This window comes from Pagrus pagrus, assembly GCF_965226575.1.
Source record: "Pagrus pagrus genome assembly, chromosome: 10".
NCBI classification, from domain to species: Eukaryota; Metazoa; Chordata; class Actinopteri; order Spariformes; family Sparidae; genus Pagrus; species Pagrus pagrus.
In genome coordinates, this window is record NC_140194.1 from 17,719,352 (window position 1) to 17,740,619 (window position 21,268).

Sequence of the window (21,268 nt, forward strand, 5' to 3'; positions counted from 1 at the left end):
AATGCTTTGTTGAAGTTCCCATATTGTAGGAAGCAAGATGCCCATGTCTTTTTAATGATAAAGCTTTATTCATACAGTGAAAGTATCAACAATTCTCGATATTCAGAAGCTGTGCCTTCAAATGAACCGTCAAGACTTCTCTAAGGTTGTGATGTCACAACTTTACAGTCACCAACCGCAGCACGGCCGTGGTTACGAAAATACTGGCAGGGCTCATGCAGAAACATGGTGGGCGGTGCCAGCTCAGGCCTGTCCGAACTGACCAATCAGAAATGGCTTTTCAGGAGGGCGGACATAAAGAGACAGACACTAAATGGAGCATTCAGACTGAGGGTGAATAGAGGTTTGGCAGCAAAAGGCAGTATGGAAGAAAAAGTATGTTTTTGATACAATAAAGCATGTAAACATTATAGTTGTCACCCAAAATAAAAGTATGAACCTGAAAATGAGCAGAATATAGAACCTTTATAAGACCATACCAATGGCTTTGTATGCTGTTGCCCATTTACTATGACACATGTATTCTGACTGTTTTATGTTGAGCTTTCAAGCAGCCATTGCTTTACATTAATTTCCATAAACCTATTGACAGAGCCCTGAAATTTACCCGAAGTTGTGTACTTGTGTGCTTTACAGAAAATTGGTTCATGAATAAGTTTCAGACACACAAAAACGTGGCTGTTACTGGAGGTGTTCACAGATTATTTGGCCCAATGTTTGGGGTGAAATTGCTGTTCAACAAAATCTGCCTGCTGCAAAATTATATTATCTTCCGTGCACAGGCTTAGACTGTTGTTTTAATATCAGTTTCCCACCCAATTCTCCCACAGAGATCAATAAATTTTATCTGTTTTTCTCAGCTCATCATCAACCACATCAGCAGCAGGAACACGATACAGATCTCTTGCTGCGACGAAAAACCTACGATGCCCTTTCATCCCACCAGTTGCAACTTTTACAGATAGACTGACAAAAAAAACTGTGGGTTTTAGAATAAATTAGGTTCTCCACCACTTTTCCAGCACCCAAGGCATTTTTATATTTTCGGATTTAAAGGTGACCACTCTATTTATCGTTTTAGCTCAACAGCCCAGTCGCCTGGATGAAATGTTGGCAGCCACCGTTTCTTCAAACCACTGATACAGTCACATTTCTGCGTCTCATATGCTACACACCATTTTGACTTTTCGCCAAAACATGTTATATCACATTCACATTACATGTTTATGACTGCATGGCCATAGCAGATGACATCAGGTGTAGTGGGTGGTGGTGGATCTCGCTGGTGAGGATGCTGCCAAGTCAGTGACAGGCAGTTTGAGACTGCGTTCTAACATGTGCAAGTGCGAAACCACTGGATATTTTTGACAAGGGACCGTGAAGTTTCAACATGTGAGCGTGACACCACTGGATCCCAATCTTATAACCCAATCTTTACTACAGAGTCGTCCTCATAAACACATATAAACGCCTAAGAAACATATACAAAACTCCCCAAACTTACATTACATCTAACAAATTACCCTGTTTAATAATCTAGACATAACATATTGCGCCACACAGGCGGACTTGGAGTTAATAAGCATTTCACTTGCTGCTCTTTTAATAAAACATACATATCCGTCCTGTTCAACAACAGTAACTCTCTCTGTGGAGTGTTTGTCTCTGTTCACTCAGACTTTTCTTCTCAGTAAATCCATCAGTAAAACCTCTTGTCTAAACTTTTCTCTTTCCTTCTCGTCTCATTTGTTCTTTAGTGGCTCAGACTCTGTTTCATTGCCTCTTTTAGTAGCATATTGGCCGAGTCTCTGATAGTCTGTCTCTCAGAATCTTTCACATAGTTATTTCTTCAGCAGCACCAATGCCTCCATCACTGCTTGCAGTGTGAAACAAAATGGTTTTCTTTGTAGATTGCGAAAAAAAAAAAAAAAAAAGGTTTAGTGCGTTACGCTGATCCATGGTTAATAATCGGTTGAGCATGCTGCCATCTAATCAGTTTTCGTATTTGGCAGCATTATTAGTTTGATTGAGGAGATGTGGCAGAAAAACAGTATAACCAGTTTCGAAAATTGGTCCTTGATTGTGGCCCTGCTCTAGTCCGGATCACAGGCACTGCTTTAGATCAGGACAAATGAACTTGGGCCTGGTTGAAGCTGGATGCACAAACACACACACAAACACACGCACTCCTCCACCCCCTCTGCATCTGGCGCAGTTAGCTGTTCACAGTGAAGAAGCTAGAGGGAGCTGTGGGTGTTTAATATCCACCCTCAGACTTCCTCTGTCTCCCTCTTTGACAGCCCATAAACATAGACACACAAACGTGCAACCACACACGCCCACACGCGGATACAAACATGCACAGGTGAGTTATTAATATCTCATGAGTGGCTCACAGATTGGTATCAGCCCAGGCTGCTCTGACATGTAAAATGTAGCTTCTGTAGTCAGCTGTTGGGACACGACAGAACTAAAAGCAAGCTTTTAAGTGCACCCTTCAGCAGCATCAAACCAATGGAACAAGACATTATACCCACAGCCTAAAGCAGGGAGTGGGTTGCCCACTCAGGGGTGCATGTATTAATGGTTGTACGCATGCAGCACCCTTTCCTGAGGTTGGGAAGGAAAACCCTCAGCGCTCTCATTTGGAGAAGGTGACTGACAGCTGGGCTTAGTTCAAAACTAACATATTCTGATTTCATGCTCATGTGGAATTTCAGTCTTAAGACAAATCAATTCAAGGCAGGATAAATTTACATTGCATTATCCGAGGTTCGCAGAGGCATGTGTGTGTCAGAGCAACCATTTTATTTGGGATTTTACAGGAGCCTGGTCGCTCAAGCAAGCACGACAGATGCAGAAAAAGTCTGTTTGGTCAGGTTTTATTGGTTTCTTTGTTATCTCTTGAGGCAGGTTGCTGCGGATTCAGACAAATCTTAAATGCAAATCCACTCAGTTGGATTTCCAAAGGTACAGCAGTTATTCAGTGTGCTGAAACAGATGAATCTATCCCTTTAAATTCCCAGCCGTGACCGCTGAAAAGTCAAACTGGGGTGAACAGCTCTCCAAGGAAGCGCCACAGAGGTTCCTCATATCCAGATTAAAATAAAGGACGTACCAAACAGCCACAGGCTTTGGCCATTGTCCTGATGGTACACGCCTACTCACCAACTGTCATCGCTGATTGAAACCACAGAATGTTCCTGGTAATCTCATTCCCCGGAATGTGAAAAAGGACAAGAGACTGATTTGAGATCAACCATCCCCTTTGCCAAACAACTTTCTCTGTAAGAACTGTACGTACCTGCAAACAGTCACCTCGTCTAAATCAGTACTGTTGCTCTCTGCTGTGTTTGTTTTTTGTATTACCACAAAAGTTAGACTTTCCAGGATAGGATAATAGGACATTCTGCCTTTTGGACCTCATAATGCCCTCAAGAATAACATGATAACAAATATCATCTTTAAAGGACACAACCAGCATAATTTTGACAAGATAAAAAACACAGAAAACAATATTTAATAACTAAGTGTTGTTACACATTGTGGGTTTTAATAACAGGCTTTATTTCATTAATTGTGGTGCGGTGATTTTATGGACGTTACAGTGACGTTATGTCATTCTGGATCAAGACAATTAATTTTTTCAAATATGAGGAATAATAAAAAAACAACAACATATAAATACGAAAAATTCTGCTTTTTCATGTCAAAGATTTTATGTTTTAATTCAGGAGTCTTAAACGACAGGTTCAGAGGCCAAATTCAGCCAATGATACAGTTTCATAAGCCTCATCACATATTGAGAATCTATCATTAAAGTTTTAGCTAACTTCCTGTCCATTTTGCAGTTAGCAATCCCCTCCGTCCTCTCTAGGTCAACACATAAACGCTCAGCGGTAATCATCGTACATAGCAGCAAACAGGAGGATTCTGCTCTCGTGTTCACTAGCAAACAGGACCTCCTCTTTATGGGATTCTCTGTCCTGATTGGACAAAGTGGGCAGGGATACCAGAAAATTAATGTTCTCTTTTACGGCATGAGCAGGAGGAGGAGAGACATTGGTTACTGACCAAACACTCTTGAACAGCGATTACTGTTGGAATATATATCTTTTTAACACTTATGTAAATAATGAATGGTCATATATGTACAAACAATGCTGCTTTTCCATGTCAAATATTTTATGTTTTAATACAGGAGTCTTAAACTATAAGTCCAGAGGCCAAATCTGGCCAGTGATAGCAATTTCATAAGCTTCATCCAAAATGGACTGCAAATGACTTGGTCATCACAGCTCAAAGAGATTCTTTAATAAAGAAATGTTGACCTAGAGCCCATACAGCCTCCACAAGGGTGGAAAACTGGTGGCTTCTTGTCTCATCCTCACATTCTCAAAGAATACAATCTCAAGCGGCATTAAACACACCTAGAGGTATAACTCAAAACTCAAGCTAATGCATATGTTGACTTGTAAATGTTCTTGTACATTTACCCACAGGTTGTGTGATTCTGGTCATTTAAATGCATGTGGAGAAAAACCAACTATTCTGCATAATTTCCTAAAATGTTGGCTGAACGATAAACTTGGTTTGAACCCAGTAAATATAGCCTGCTTGGTATGTGTATTATCTCTTGATGCAGGTTGCTGCATGATACAGAAAAATGTCACATACCTTGCAATTTAAATGGCTGTTCGCTGTAGCCTGGAGATTACTGACCAATTACACACTGAGACATACTTTAGCAACTGAAATTCTTTGCAAATTTAAAGTGGATAATACTGGAGTTACCATTTAAGAGTGTTGCAAAAGTCTCATACTTCACAGTACCAATGACACCTAACACAACCTTGTTGTTTAAACGTTGGTGTTCACACCGTGCAGACAGAGGGATCTCAGTTCAAGCCAGGCAGAGGGCAAGTGCTGCTAAGTGCCAGCGATCGTTTATCACCACCAGAGACTTCAGTGACCCTCTTCTTAAAATCTTCACGCTTTTGGAAAATGAACAAATGGACAACAAGATAAGTTTGTGAGCTGCACCGTGCACCAAAAGAGCAGAATACTTATTGTTGCTTGGGTTGAAAGGGGCTAAAGGCAGCTCGCTCTGGAAGCACCATCAGACAGCGGACCATAGTTAGAGCAGGGGGAGCTATTTGTTTCAGCTGTCCACACAGATCACAGCCATTCATCATACAGAGAGCTCTGAGCAACTATCAATGCACTTTCAATTACGCAAAGGACTGGATTGCCACACAGGTGGCAGACTTCCATGTGTGTTAAATAGGAACAGTGCTGTACAGCAGCAATGCTGTACACACATGTGCAGGCACAGATATACCTTACCTCTCCAGAGGCCATTCACCTTGAAGGTTGACCTCTCCTCCTCCCCCTCCCTTTCTCTGGTATTTCCCTCAGACCTGCGGGTTCATGGGGTCAGAACAATTGAACAAGCTGGGAGGAACATGTTGTGCCGCTATTTAACAGTGATGTCAAGTCATGGACCAAGGTAATAGAAAAAGTTGATAGCTGCTAACAGCCAATAATATAACGTTAGTGCCCTGCTGAGGGCTGCAAAGGTAAACTCAGAAATCCATTTCTTGCAGCTCAAGCTGCACTCAGCAGCACTGATGTGCCTTGTTTGCTGTGACACAAAATCTCGTGTGCTTTCTCTCCAGCGTAACCTGGGCTCGTCCCTCCTTTCCCAGTCTCATTTCAGAGCCTTTGAGGCAACACAAGAGAGGAAATTGTTGTGGAGTAAATAAGTCACGTCGCATCAGCGGTGCAGTAATGTGTTTCTAATGACCGTCTAAAATGAGAAATCCTCTTGTATTAAGCTGAGGTAATTAATAATAGAAAAAGCAAACTGACAATGAGCAGCTAAACAATATGGGGTGTGCTCGACTAACGAGCCTCCAATATGGATTTATGCTGATATATTCCTAAGACAGAGACACTGAAGTAAAGTCGGAGGCCTCCAAGTAGCATTGCATATGTTTCTTGACACCAAAACATGTAATTAAAACTGTGCTTCTTCCTGTAAACATTTTTTCTTTACTGTCAACTGAAACTTCATCAAGTTACTGAGACGTGTTTGTAACATTTAGGTGCAGTATGTAAGAACTGACAGTAGCTTCTATTAGCCAGTTAGCTGCAGTAGAGCTTGCGGCTTTGGACTGCGAGCTCATGAACCAGGGGAGTGCTCCACTAGCACACGAGCTTTGGACCAAGACAGGCTGCAGCTAGGTGGTTAGCATGCTAACTTGAGTAGATATCTCTGCAACACAATAAATACACATCATAATGTTAAAACTGTGATGTATTCACATGCTGTTGATCATCTTTTTATATTTTTTGAATGTTTTCAACTGGAATTCTTACAGATAGCCACTTAAATACTGACTATGAATAAATGTGAATGAAAGTATCTTGTGATATTTGGAGCAATCAAAAAAAAGAAAAAAGTTATTTAACTGCATATTTTGCTGCAAAATACTGCAAATTTCTTTGAAGTTGTCAGTGTACAACAAGGCATTCAAGCGTTCATCTGATCCAAGGGTCAGATGTACCATAATGAGGTTTGGCTGACTTTGGTCTGAAATATGTGTATATCAGTATATACTGTACTGAGTCTGAATATATTCAGATGCCATTATGTTCCTTTGTTTGTCTGCACTGAATGGAATCTTTATAGAAACAGTTACTTTTATGATGATGTTGGCTCTGATGTCACCTTTCAGTGACTTTAGACCTACTGTACTTTAAGCAATCTGATTTCCTTTCATGCTGTGACCCTGCCTGCTCCTTATTTCGTGGCCTCTGGATGTATTCCAGCAATAATCCTTTCAAAACGATTTGGCCCCAACAAGCACACTCATTCTGCACTATTATTTTCCTACATTTCCTGCAAGTCCATGAAACACACGAGTACAAACACTTGTGCACAGCGCCATGTGAGGTCTCATTTTATTACCTGTCATCACACTTAAATATATTCCCATGCTATCTAATGATAATAATTAGGTGAGTGAAATAGTGTCAGTTGGCACTAGAGCTGACCAGTGATAAATAGGTGAGAAAGGGGGCATTAGCTCGAGCAGACTTTAATTGAAAGTTGCGCAGCAGAATCTAAAAAAACAATAATAAAAAAGGAACTTTCCTGCACTTTGTCTAACCTCACCAAAGCCTAAAATCGCCTCGACTCATGTTTTGAAGTGAGATAAAATAATCAAGAAGGGAACAGGGAACACTATATTTGGACTGATGTCTCCTGAGATTATGGTTTCATGTATTGTAAAAAAAAAACTAGGGGCAATTTCCTCTGTTTTGAATTGTACCGAGAGTGAGTTTTGAAAAAGACTGATAGTAGAAAATAAGCCACTTTAAGTGCTCCAATCCGTATTTGCTACAGAGATTTCGTGTGTCAGCCTTTGTAAACACCCAGACCCAGCGTTGACATGGCAGTGACACCATGACATAGTGTGCGTGCGTTGTGATGTAGCTGTTATCTGGACATAGATCACGACTGTACATGTCTACACGGCGCACAGTACATCTGCCTGAGGCCTCGCATGTCATCTGGTGCTGCTGTATGTGCGTGACAGCCGACATCGGTGAGTTGAGTCACTGACAGCTTGAGCCATCACTGATGTCACCACACACACACCACTGACTCTGTGGCAAATTTAGTCATTGACAGCAATCTAGAAGTTTTCCTTTCCAAGAGCTTCTTCCTCAGCACCATCCTATCAGACAATCTGAGTGTTAAAAAACATTCACACAATAGTTGCCAATTAAAGCTGTGGCCTTCAGTTGATTGCCACTGGAGACATTAAATTGAAAGACATTAAAAGAATCACGAGTGTTAATCCCGCTTTTTTTTGTCCTTGTATAGATTTTCCCATCTGCTTCGCACAAAGAAATTGTTTTTAAGGTCTCGGGTTAACTATTTATTATAATTGGTTGATGTTTCCATTGAGCAACTGCTATCTTTATTCCACTCTTAAATCAGCCACGCTAATCAAATGCTAAGAGTTATTTTGCGATAGTGTTGTAAATTACCTTTCACTTGTTTGTCTTTTCCTTCATATGCCTTATGTAGCCCACACTTTCCGACAAAGACACAGAGCAATAAGAACAACATTGAGACAAATGGTTTAGTTTATCATTAACGTTTAATATTTGTAAGAGCATTTATACTGTATTATACCCTCTTGTAGTATGCTGGAAATATCTTGATGCTGTAACAAGGAAAACTAACAAAGAAAGGTGCTTTATTGTGGATTTTAACTTCGGTTATTCATCATTTTCTCCAGTCTATGGAAAGTGCCCACTGCTGAATACCAGAACTCATAACTTTATTCATTACTTATCAGTGACAAGTGAGAAAGATTTCCATTAAGTGTTCAGATTACACTTTATGCGAGTCTTCAAATGGCTAATTTCACATCACAAAATAAATCCTTTTAGATAAAGCCAAAAATCAGCCTCCAACGTGGAGTGGACGTCTGCATCAAAGTCCAAAAACAAATTTGGAGACTGAGATAAGTTGGTGAGCAGAGCAGTGTAAATGCAAACACTGTGTCAGACTGATTAAAAACAAACCATTGAAGTCAGAATCAGGTCTCCTTGAACTGAGAACAAAAAAGGAAATGTTTTTTTAATGTTTCACCATCCTCTTATTGCAGCTCTACTACTTCAAGTCTACCGTCTCACTATATAGATGGGTTTTACTAATAATATGCACATGCAGCAGGGGGATATTTATTGTTATTAGGAATAAATCAACTTGCATTAGCTACTGTTTAGAGGTGAAGTCATATAATCACATAAAATGTACTACTTCAATCAGGAAAGACTTCATTTTTTGAATAAGTGAATTTTTATTGCAATGTACACATCAGATGAGAATAAGAGTCTTGTCCATCATATTTTAAGACGGAGCCTAGAGGCTGGTGGTGGTGATGGGATGGAGAGAATGGCTGAAGATCTGGATGTGATGAGGTGGACTCTGGTGAGCGGGACCTGGGCAATGGATATGATGAACTGCAGGTGGATGAGGTGGAGAAGGGTCGCAACGATTTTGAACTGAAACGACAGATGACAACAGCAAAGAGGAAAACAGATTAAAGTTTGACGGCAACAACACTATTACTTAATTGTTTTAATCGAGGAAAATCTGACCACCACTACTACAACTACTCATTGTGCCACTGAGTTATCTGCTGGCGGTTGCAAGCTACAATGACATGGGGCAAAGAGAGACATGGCAGTTATTTTTAAAACTGCACAAAGATTGGTGTTGCAAGTTTTAATTAAAAGGGACAATGGGTTGGTTTCCATCCCTCTGTTTTTGTATGCATTTTCCAATTTACATATAAATGTCCACTGAAGGGTTTGCATTAATGTTTGCATTAAACAAGTTATATTAGCATGCAATTGTTGTTGCATCAAACTATTGACACCGGATGTTGTAATGCTGTGCCAAACCTTATATAATGTGCCTCGAGCAGACAAAACTTAACCCATAAGAAACTGTGCCATACAAGATTTAATATGTATTATTTATTACCAACAGCTGCTAATGAAAGCACACCCATCATTTATTTTTCTTACTGTAAAATGGTATTATATTTGTAAACAGTGAATTCTGTGAACCAACAAATTATGAACTGTCAAAATCTACTGTGTCCGACTGATTAGAGCAACCAAGGACAAAAAAAACAAATGGAGTACAAACCAGGATTACACAAGGAACACAAGCAGCAAATAGCATACACAGGTGAGACAGGAGGAGCAAAAACAGACAAACTGACGACTCACACATGGACTAAATACACAAGAGGATGATCAGGGACAGGTGAAACAAATCAGGGCAATCACAAAGGAAGGTGGGGATAGAGACAACGACAGGCAGGTTAAAGTTTCAGGAAACGGCTAAACTCAAACCTAAACCACAACAACATGCTTTCCTGTATTTTCTTGTATACACACCTCCCTTTAAAGAAAGTACAAATACTTGTTGCAAAGCAATATGACCAATTAGCCTGCCAGCTTGTTTAGGCAGACAACTGAATTGCTAATCACACAGGAGACACTCAACTCACTGCGACCTGCCATGCAGCAAAAACCAAGGCCTGTTTTTAAAAGTAGTCAGTGGTCTCCCTGTTCTCCGTCTGTTGAATTCACCTGCTGCTGCAGCCTTTCATGCCACATTTTATGTTTTTTAAGCTAGCTCGCCTGCCAACAGAATAAAAGTGTTGCTTTTTAGGATGAGTTTGACAAGGAATAATGACTCCGCTTCTCTTCACAAAGGTAAGTGTTCATTTGTTGTCACTAACTGGCATATTGTGTCTATGCTGTGGTCAGCCATACTGCTTTGGTTGCTGTTTTTTGCTTATTTTGTGCTTAACATCTGGCTGCTAACTTCTGCTGTGATATTGTTAGTCAATTTATTGTACAAGTTGGCTTATTTTTCTGTTGGTGGTTGTATTATTGGGGTTGATTTAGTAGTGATGAATTATGTCTTATAATGTCTATTTTGTACTTGTTTACTGGCTTGCTTTATGACTTGTATTTTGATGCCTTTAGTCACGTAGGAGAGAAACATGAATGCTTATCTTTGAGTTTAATGTATGTTATTGGCTAAATTGTTTTTGTAATATTTTCCCACATGGTTATTGAGTTTCTACTGTTTACTGGTTTCCAGTTATAGTATACTGGCTGCAGGAAACATAGCCTAAAAGTAGCCTAAATATCCTACATCTGTGTGCTGATGGTCATCTTGGCTTTGTTCAAGCATTGTTTTTGTGCTTCACAATATGGCTGCCGGTCCTGGTTTGATGTTTTGTTGCCATAGAGAGACAAATACATCAGTTTTAGTTTTGCCTGAAGAAGGTGGACATTAACACACATATTCTGCATCATCAGCTTTCACATTAAATGTTAGACTCCGTGTCTTTCAGCTTACCAAGGTTAAATAATATCATCACCCAGAAAAAAATGCATTGCCAGACTCCATTGAAAATGTAACCTATTTAAAAACTTTGTGTACTGTAAAGACAGACTAGAGACATTTTGTATTTATTAAAGGTACATTCTCTGCTTCAGAATAATCCTGATCCCCCAAACAATTTAATAAAGTTTCACATTTTTTGAGTTGCTTCCATTCCCGATTTCTGCTAGAAAGCACACTGAGAGCTGCAGCCAGCACTGAGAGTGAGTGGAATTAATCAAAGCGTGGGAACGAATTGTATCCTGTGTGCACTAGCGTTTTGAGTGCTAGATGTAGTTAAACGTGGCCGCTTTGAATTTTGTTTTTTCATCGCTCTATGGCCACCCCTGGGCTGTGTATGTGGGTTACTTATGTATTGAATTGAAATATGAACACTCCAGTTTGAGTACTGGACCTGCGACATATTTGCCTGTTTGTTGCCATTATTAAATACTCCAGAAATACAACTTCAGGACAGCTTTGGGGAGGAATATTCATCTGCTGCTTTTGCTAACATGCATGCCTTGCCTTTGTTCAGTTTGTGTGTGTGACAGTGTGGCTGCTCATGCTGCTTTGCTATTTTTTTCCCCCGTCTGCTGGCTGCTAATTTCTGCTGCTGTCTTCTGTGTGCAACACTTGTATGAATTGTCGATTGATTCGCTGTTGTTGAGCTTTTACATTTCAGATTGTTTTTTGCGTCTCACATTTTCTTTCGTGCTGCTAATGTATGTCATGGTGAGATATGAATACTTATGTTTGAGTGGTACATAATATTTCCCTCATGTAGTTGTTTTCTTTCCTCGTCTTATGATTGTGAGGCTCGTCTGTCGGCTGACTGGTTGCCTATTGGTCTCCAGTAGAGAGCAATATTGTGTATTGGCTTCAGGGATGCAAACATGACTGCAATCTTGCTCACGGCCCATTCATGTAATTATTTCCCTGTAATATTGGCTTCATCTAATCTCTTCTGTTACACACATTGTTGCTTGTCGTATTTACATTTCCCCAACACACTCATATGAAGCCAATCATTAGAAATACTTAACTTGAAGCAATGTGACTGCTTGGTTTACTGCATTGTCACTCATAAGCTTAAATCTATATATTGATGGTCATCTTTGCTCAGTTCACTCAGTGTTCGTGTGCTTGAAAATACAGTCCAACCCTGCTGTAATGCTTGTTTTGTGTTTCCCTGCTGCTGTTATCTTTTAGGGGTGTGACAGTACAGAGAAGTCACGGTTCGATCTGAGCCTCAGTTTCGGGGTCATGGTTCGGAACACCTACTTCCATCTGAGATAGTTGGTACAGCCTGTAGTACATTAAGGAGTAAATAGTGAGCATACACTCTTGCAAAGGTCATATTTTTTAATCAAGGCTGATTAAATAAAAAACAGTGTAAATGTGATGTAAGCGCTGGTTGCTTCAGTTATGTCTTTGGCCCTAATATTTTCATGCCTACAGTATGTGCATCTTCATCTTCATCTTCAGTACTGGACCTGATTCTGATTAACTCGAACGTTAGTCTACTAACAAAAGTTTGTAGTCTGAATCCGTGTCCTCTAGTCCACCTTGGCCAACTAGGGTAAGTTGTTGGGCTCGCTCAGGTGATTGATGCATCTGGTGACATGTTGAACGACGCTGACACACTGTCCTTGTCCGATCCAAGCCCCCAGGAAGAATCTTACCTAGGAGCCAGACTGTGTGATTACAACATCACGTGATGCACTGGTGCCCAAAAATACTTTTTCCCATAAGCTTGTATTGTACCCCTCGCAAAATGACTAGTTGTACTGTCATAATTTGAGCAATTCACTTCACCAACATTTGGAAACTCTTGCAGGGCCAAACAATTAAATAATTTTAAATCTATTCAATCTAAAGTTTTTCCACACAGCCATAGTGTCTTCACCTCATCTGCTCTTGTTTTTGTTTATCATGGCAGATGGAAAACAGCTTTTAGGTGCATTACTGTTACTTACTGGATTGCAGTGTGGGTCAGAATGGTTCTACTCTCGCCCACTGAAGTATGTTACAGTCAGATACAGTATTTTTTGTATGACTGCATGCACTGAAGCATGACGTCCGAATCGTGACAGTTTGGAATGAATTCATGAACCTTCGAACCCCCTAGTCATCTATGTGCAATGTGTTTATTTGGCATTGTTTGGGATTGTTGTCTGACTTGCATTATTATGCTTTAATGCTGCTGATTCACGTCATTGTGAAATATGAATACTGGATGTTGTTCTTGTACTCCTCGTATTGAAGCCATTACCCTGTAATATTTGCTTTTGTCACACAAGATAGGTTGTCATGTTCACACTGCCGACTGTCCAATATTGTTGAGTTAAGACGTCTTACAGGAGGAAAAATTGTCAGCCATTTGTGATATGAGCTGTAGGCCTCAAAGACTGCTTCTGGTAAGGCTGCGGATGCTGATTTACTGTCTAATGTCTGTTTCGTGCTTGTTGGCTGGCTGCTAATTTCCGCTGCTCTCATCTATGTGTGGTATGTGCAGTGGTTTTATTTTGTTGCTTTGGCTGCGCTTATTTTTGTCTTGGTTGTTCTGACGCTTTTATGCTATTGATGTATGCAGAAGTGAGGTGTTGTACATATTTCTGTTGGAATATGCAGAAGGAGGTGGTGGATGCTGTCAGTTAGCTCACTGCCTACTGGTCTCTACCCTTCACTCTATGTCATTGACTCAATGTGGCTTTTGGCACAAGCACGCACGCACACACACACGCACGCACGCACACACACACACACACACACACACACACACACACACACACACACACACACACACACACACACACACACACACACAGCAAGTTCATCATGTTTACATTTTCTCACCACACTAATTTTTCAGCCAAGGATTATTCAACTGAAAGCAAATAGCTTTCTTTAATCTTCTTCTGCATTGTCACTCTTAAGCTTGTGTCAATGTACTGAGAGTCACCTTGGCTTTGTTCAGTCAGGGTTTTTGTGCTTCACAATATGGCTGCATGGACCTCCTTTGTTGCTTTATTCCTTTGTGCTGGCTGCTTATATCTCCTGCTGTCATCTACGTACGGTATGTGCAGAATGTGCAATGGTATTCAGTGTTTGGCATCACTGTAGCTGTAGCCTGATTAGCTTTTTCTCATGCTGCTGATTTATATTGTGGTGAAGCGGTGGCTTCATGGGAACATCAGCGTGAATTATGTAATTATATATACAAATTAGTCAGACATAAGATGACATAACACATAAAATATGACATAAGACATAAAAAAAATTAAAATGGTACAAAATACTGATCAATATTGATAAACTAGATACAACATGATGGACATGAAACAGTGCGCTATAGCATTAATTAAAAGCTTTTTTAAAGATAAAGAGAGATCAGTCCTGAGCTGGGACTTAGAAACAGCCAGCAGAGCCCTGCCTGAGGATCCGAGGCTCAGTCTGGCTCTTAAGGGAGCTAAAACATGAAGTGCTTTAAAGATAATCAGTAAAATCTTAATATTAATCCTAAAACTTTCTGTTAACCAGCGAGGAACGGCTAAAACAGTGCTGATATGATCTTGTCTTCCGTGTTTTGTACGAGCTGAAGGCGTGAGGTTTTTACCTTAACCCTGAATGCAATGAATTATGATAATCCAATTGAGATTACATAAAAGCACCTTCTTAAGGTTGTCGCCTTCATCATTTTCTCCTCGCACTTCGTATTCAGGCAGCCAAAAGTCTGAAATCTGTCTGTTTATGATATGAGCTTGAGTTGCCTGTGTGATTTCTGCAACTTTGAACTGCAGCAACGATTCCCAGAGAGTTTACTTGAGTATCAGCGCTCCGCTTCACCAAGGCACATTTTGCACTTTTTTCTTGATGTCTTGCTTAGTTGGTTTGCTTATGGCTGACAACACTGCTTTGCTCGCTTTGATGCTTGTTTTGTGCTTGTTTCCTGGATTCTAATTTATATCTTCACAGTATGTGCAGAGGTTTTAATTTTGAATCAATTTGATGTTGTGGTTGAGCTTATGTGTCTTTTGATTGCTGCTGGACCTGGATTCTGATGCTTTTATGGTGCTGATATATGAAATGGTGCAGGATGAATGCTCATTTTTGAGTGTTACATATTTCCCTTGTGGTTGTTGGGATTGTTTTTTGCAGATGCTGGTTGTCTATTGGCTCACTGGTTGCCTACTGGTCTCCAGTAGAGGGAAATGGTTGCTTCAGGGATGTAAACATGACTGTAATCTTGCAAGCAGCTGATTCACGCAATTATCTCCCTGCACATGTAAATGCAAGATGGCTTTTATTACAGACAAGATGGGTTGTCACGTTCCCCTTTTATTCACACACTTCATATTCAGGAAAACATCAAAGAAATATTTAACTTAGAGCTATGTGACCGATTGCTTTACTTCTTTCTTAGCATTTTTATGCATCTTACCCTATATCTACCAGGTCTTTGATGATGTCCACCATTGTAACGCTATTGTACTGCAAGACTTTTCTGGTTGCTAATGTTGAACAGGAATTTATTTCTGGTCTTTAAGTCACTCAGATGAAGCCACGGCTGGAAGCGGCATGATAACAAGCGAGTGGCCATTGTGTCCTGAGGCGTTGCAGGGGTGACATTGAGCAGATTCTGCGGAGCTCCGAGGCGATACGGACTTACAACCTCAGTGAAGTGCCCGAGCAAGGGGGAAAGCAGAAGAAATCCTCTTTCTCCTTTTCCATAACACGGGGCTGAGCTGGCAGTAGTACAAGGCTAGGATAAATGGAAGTACATCAGAGTGGAGGGATGAGATTATCCTGGTTGGGATTTGGATTGGGACTTTGAGGAAATGCTGAAGGTGGGAGTACAGACGAAGTTCTCACCTATAAGCTACTCCAGGCTGGTATACAGAGCAGTCGGCTGACAGATGAGAGAAAAGCCTGAGATACAGAAAATTCCTAGTATGTCCTCTCTAGTATGAATAAAGAAAAAACGCTGTGAGTGTGTGTGGGTGTTTTTAGATACATGTGTGCATTGGGGCAGCCCTATGCAGTTAATTTCAGTAGGAATACTTCTGTGGTAATAAAAGTAATTATTTGCGCACAATTAGACATTTTGTTTGTTCCATTAGTTGGAATTCCCATGCTGATACATGCAATTAGAGGCACGTCAACAAACAGTTTAGTGTGTTTGCATTTTGGAATATTTCATCGACCAATTAAGCCACCCTCTTAACTTTCTGAGGTTTGGGTAGGCCAAGTTCTCCACAGCTCATTGTAACAGCAAGAGCACCACAACCTCAAGCTCTGACCTCGTGACACTGCTGCTGCTGCAGTGGAGATTAGCAAATGGCAAGCATGGAGATGGCAAAAAAGTCACAGCCGCTGCAGCACTGTACCGAGTGCTAACGCAGAGTCCTCTACTACATTAGCAGCCTCTCAAAGAAACGGTATCATTAAATTTTCACAACTCTTCAGCTTTTGTCTCGGGCGTGACATATCCACTCAAGCTATTGTCATTTGAAGCAACGACGGTGGAGCAGGATTTAGGTTGTTCTTTTTGTTTTCTGTAAGCAACTTATTTTAACCACATACAGATCTGAGGTGCTCTAGCAGCAGATTTATGAGTCCACATGTTTGGTGTTTTCACGTTAATGTGATGACTTGGTGTATATATTATCTTTTTAATATGCTGCAACACAATGCCTCAGCAATGTTCCTGCTTCCTGACCGCTTGCCTTGAGCCGCCTTGTCAGAGTCCCTCATCACAAGGATGTGTCCATGGTATCCTCTTATCCTCTATAATCTCTCCTTTCTCTCTATGAAATGTTTGCTTGCCTGTTTTATTGGTAATCAGCAGCTTAATGTTTGGGTTTCCTTTCTTTGATAAGAAGTCCTGTTTGCTGCTGTAAGTCACTCTCTAATCCACAATAGCTAAGACTTCACACTGTCCAGAATCTGTACAGGGAGCAATGTATTCTTTTTTAAATTATTTTTTATTATTATATTTTTTCATATTTGATTACGAAGTATACGTACAAAGAACTCCAACCCCCACATCTCATGTTCCTTCACAGAGGATAAATCAGAATAAGGGAGCACTGCAGTGAATAAAAATGTGTGCTCGACAGTTAGATTAGGCTTGTTAAAGTTTATTTCTGTAGGATCGCTTCCACTTTCACACGTGTTGTCTGTTGGATATCACAAATTATAGATATTATTAAATTAGTAGAAACGTGACAATCTATTGGATAGGAGATTTTTTTAGTCCAATCAAAAGTGAATACATAAATGCACTTTTTCTATGAGAACCACTGTATAGCATGGATTAACCTGTATGTATAGCCTAAACTAGGTCTCAGTGGCTATACGTAATGCTCAAATTTCTCAAAATTCAAAATTTATTGATTCAAGTTCGAAAATTAATATGAAGTTAGTGAGAAGACATCCATAAAAAACAAACCACAAACAAGTATAGATCTTAGTGTAATTTGGTCCACTTTGGGAACAGTCCTTTCAGTAAAGTATATTACCTGACAAGGCGAGCGTTGGACGACTCAATGTCATCCATTAATTCCTGATTATGGACACCTTGAAGGTGGCATTTTCCCACTTATACCATTTTAAATGTTCTAGTTCTAGCACTATTAAACATCAGAGGACTTCTTGGCAGCTAAGGATGGACAACAACCCAGACTTTAGTTCGTGTGAATGAGCAGAGGTTAGCTGCTGTTTTGTTGGACCTTCATGTAATTTGTAAGTCCACCAACGTTTATATATTAATATTTTACTCATTCATTTGTTCATTCTGAATGTTAATCAGTTGTCTATGCATGGTGAATTTTCCAAGGGGAGCAAATGTTACAAATGATTCTATATCCAGCCAATTAGTGCTGACTTTGATCTTTTAAAGCGGTCCAATCACAACATGCCCCTCTCACCACTGACCAGATTGCTGGGTAGACATTTGCAGCCAGACAAAAAGGCAAGGGAAGAGAAAGAGAGGTGGCCTCCTAATTAGCAGGGAAAAATTGTTATTTCATGGCTAACTTTAAACATTTATATGCTCTGAGTCTTGCTGTCAGTGTGGGAACAAGGACGCTACATTATGTAACAGCCTCAAAATGAACCAGGGTTTTCTCTTCCTCTCTACTCGGAGCCCATAGAAGGAATCAAATAAACATGGGTGCTTTTACTGTAACTTCTTGGAAAACCGTAATGAGACTTTGAGGAAGATCTCGCAAGTGCATCAGGTGCCCGCAGTCATTAGAGCTGTTTCTCGGTGGTCATGAAAACTCTCCATGAACTTTAAGTGGGGAGTAAAAAAAAAAAAAAAGTAAATGACTGCATTTGAATTGTAGATACTTTGGATGAAGGAATAATAAAAAAAAAAACAGTTGTCATGAATTATTTATTTCATCATGACAACATTATAATTAAATGCATTAACACAAAATACTCCTCTTTAATTATTCAACTCCAGTGTTTTCATGAAGGAATGTCATGTAGTTTGTTGAAAACGGGGAGGCTGCATGCATAACTGAGCAGCAGCATTTCCATAATGGGACCTAAACTGTGTTCAAAGGGGTAGAAGGTTATAAAAAAAAAATACAGAGGAGAGACGGGGATTTATGTGGAGTCTCCTAAAACATTATATCTGCAGCATATCTGAATTATTCTTGCCACCAAAAATCTCACACTGGAAAAATTAAAACAGCTACTCAAAACTGTTAGTAAAAGGCGAAAGGCCACTGGATGTGCTTTTGTAACATGATAATTGCATTGTTCAGTATAACCATCAGTTTTATCCAAATCAGGTTCTCACTTGTGGAAATATTCATGTAGGCAGACAGTTAGTGGTTGTCTCTCTCACTTTTACTCATCCTGGAAATTATGCAGGGCGGTATTCAGTGCTGAAACATCTAAGATATTAAGTGATAACTCGATCGACATTACTGCACCCGCATTAAAGATGTTCCATATCAGACCCCGCAAGACGAATAGCTCTCTCTCTCGGATGGCAGCAGTCATTGAATCTTCATCCCCCTCGCCGAAGATTTTGGGTTTAAATTAATGGACAATAAAATCAATTACCAAGATCAGAACATTCAATCAATGGCTTAATTACAGGTAATTTAATGCCTCAGCTGGAATTGATTCTATTTATTATGCAGCTGTGAATTAATCAAATGTAAGTGGTTAGAAGGAAGAAGCCACACGAGACGTGTTTGGGGTGAAAATAGCAAAGTTCTCTTCAAAGCACACGGGCCATTAAACTTAGAGAGGGTAAGTCGAACTTTTCCAGCATCTTCCTCAGGGCTTACAGCAAAGACTCCAATCTTTTCGAGATGTTTCTCCAATCAGCCTTAGACTCTGTCATTTGCTGCACCGTAAATTAATTGTGGCGACGTCAACCATTTGATGCCTCGTCTTACATTAGTGGGTGATTAATGGTTTTGAGCATGAAAGTAAAAAAAATTCAGACCATTATTCAGTAAGTAAAAATAGGTAAATTAACATTCATCTGACATTTTCAATGTTAAATTTGCAGATGATACAGTGATTGTTGCTTTGATCACTGATGATGAAAGAGTATCGCGGATGTGCGCATCAATTTGTCAATTGGTGCAATATGAGTTCTCTCCAGCTAAATACCAACAAAACTAAGGAAGCGATCTTTGATTTCACAGGGAGAAGAGGGAGATACGAACAAGTGTCTATCAAGGGTGACTGTATTGAGGTTGCAAATGAATATGAATATCTGAAAACTGTCATGAGATGTAAACACAGATGTCATCTAAGGATTTTTATTTCATACAGAAGCTTCAACAATTCAAATTGGATCGACAAAGGTTCTGTTTTATCATTCATTTTGTAGAGAATATTTTAACTGTTCGTTTATCGCCAGGTATTTTTTTCACTGTCTGTAGTTAACAAGAACAAACTTAAAGATCCAATTTGTAAGAAAATGGATTTTTGAGTGATAAGTTGGGAATGATACTGAAAAATCAACTTTCTTACAAATTGGACCTTTTTAAGACGATTGTTATGTTATTGTTATGCTGATATGTCTGGCAAGATTGCAACAACAATCAAGTAACACAGTGTGACACTGCTTTGTTATCCTCAGTGATGTAATACACCCATAGAGGGTGAATATGAGTTGTTATCGTCAGCATGGAGGTACATGGTACCACCTTTGTGTATCTCCCAAGCCCAAAATTCATTTATACCTTTACCATACCATTACCTTATACCATTATAGCTTTGTTAAAGAAATCCTTGTAATATGAGGTGTGTGTCACTTGAGTTATGGTATATTCAATACGTTATTCTTGGTGATGTTGTGAAGCACTCAGATCTGTTACATGTCTGTCTTTGATTGTAATTATTGCAATGTTGTGGCTGATTACATGTCAGACTTTACTATTTGCTGCACAATGGTCTCTTATTGAATTTTCTTTTTAGCAGTGTTTTCTTTCCTGTTTGTTTATCTTCTTCCAAGCATTTCTCTATGGATGGCAGACAACAGTAGCTATTGTAAAAGGTTAAATATATGATATTCAAACATTAATATAGCAGCAAGCAACCATTCGCTGTGTAACGATATAGCTGAGTAATAACGTCCAGAACAGAGATTGATGTCACACTCCTCCAATGTGTTTTAAACTGATCTTCCTCCGATTCAAAGCAGAAACTTTCAGAGCATTTTAGAGCTAAATGCATCACTAAAATATGGTTCTGGAAATATTTTTAACAATAAGAGGCTATTCAGTAACCCAATCTTGATTCGTATTTGTTTAGTTCTGCCCAATTTTACAGTTAGATCCAAGTTTTGTGAGCATTTGTTTTGCCTGAGATGCTGGTACTCTAGTGTGATGTCTAGTGTCGGTGCAACTTGTTCTTTGTGCATGCCAATAGCGCGACAACAGATCACACCTGACCACAGCCAGCTCAGATTTTGGATGTTGTCAGGAATTCAATAGATTTATACCCGTTAAGGTCTGTGCAGCCATGCTTTCCTCTTCCAAAATCTAGTCTCTTTAATGTAATGTTCTGAAATACATAAATTGTTCTATCAACGTGCACAATTTTTAGTGCAAAAAAAAAATATATTTAGTGCATCATAGATAATGTCAGAACTATATCCAACTTCACAAAAACTCTCTGTCAGTGTAAACACTCTGGTAATACATAGTGCTACGTTTTGTGCTATCAATATTGCAACAAAGCCATCTACTGAGCCATCGTCACCGTCGCTGTACTCTAACGAAGTTTGAAAGT

At 39.7% G+C, this 21,268-nt stretch overlaps 1 protein-coding gene across 3 annotated transcripts in view; it reads left to right on the forward strand.

The window, feature by feature from the left end:
• The first annotated feature begins 9,949 nt into the window (after window positions 1-9,949).
• The window catches only part of LOC311263988 (uncharacterized protein), a 174,659-nt gene continuing 163,340 nt past the window's right edge, over window positions 9,950-21,268 (forward strand). For all 3 annotated transcript variants that reach the window (XR_014623425.1, XM_084364466.1, XM_084364465.1), the window contains exon 1: window positions 9,950-10,314. The gene's annotated coding sequence lies outside the window, so the exon portion shown is untranslated. The remainder of the gene's footprint in view (window positions 10,315-21,268) is intronic.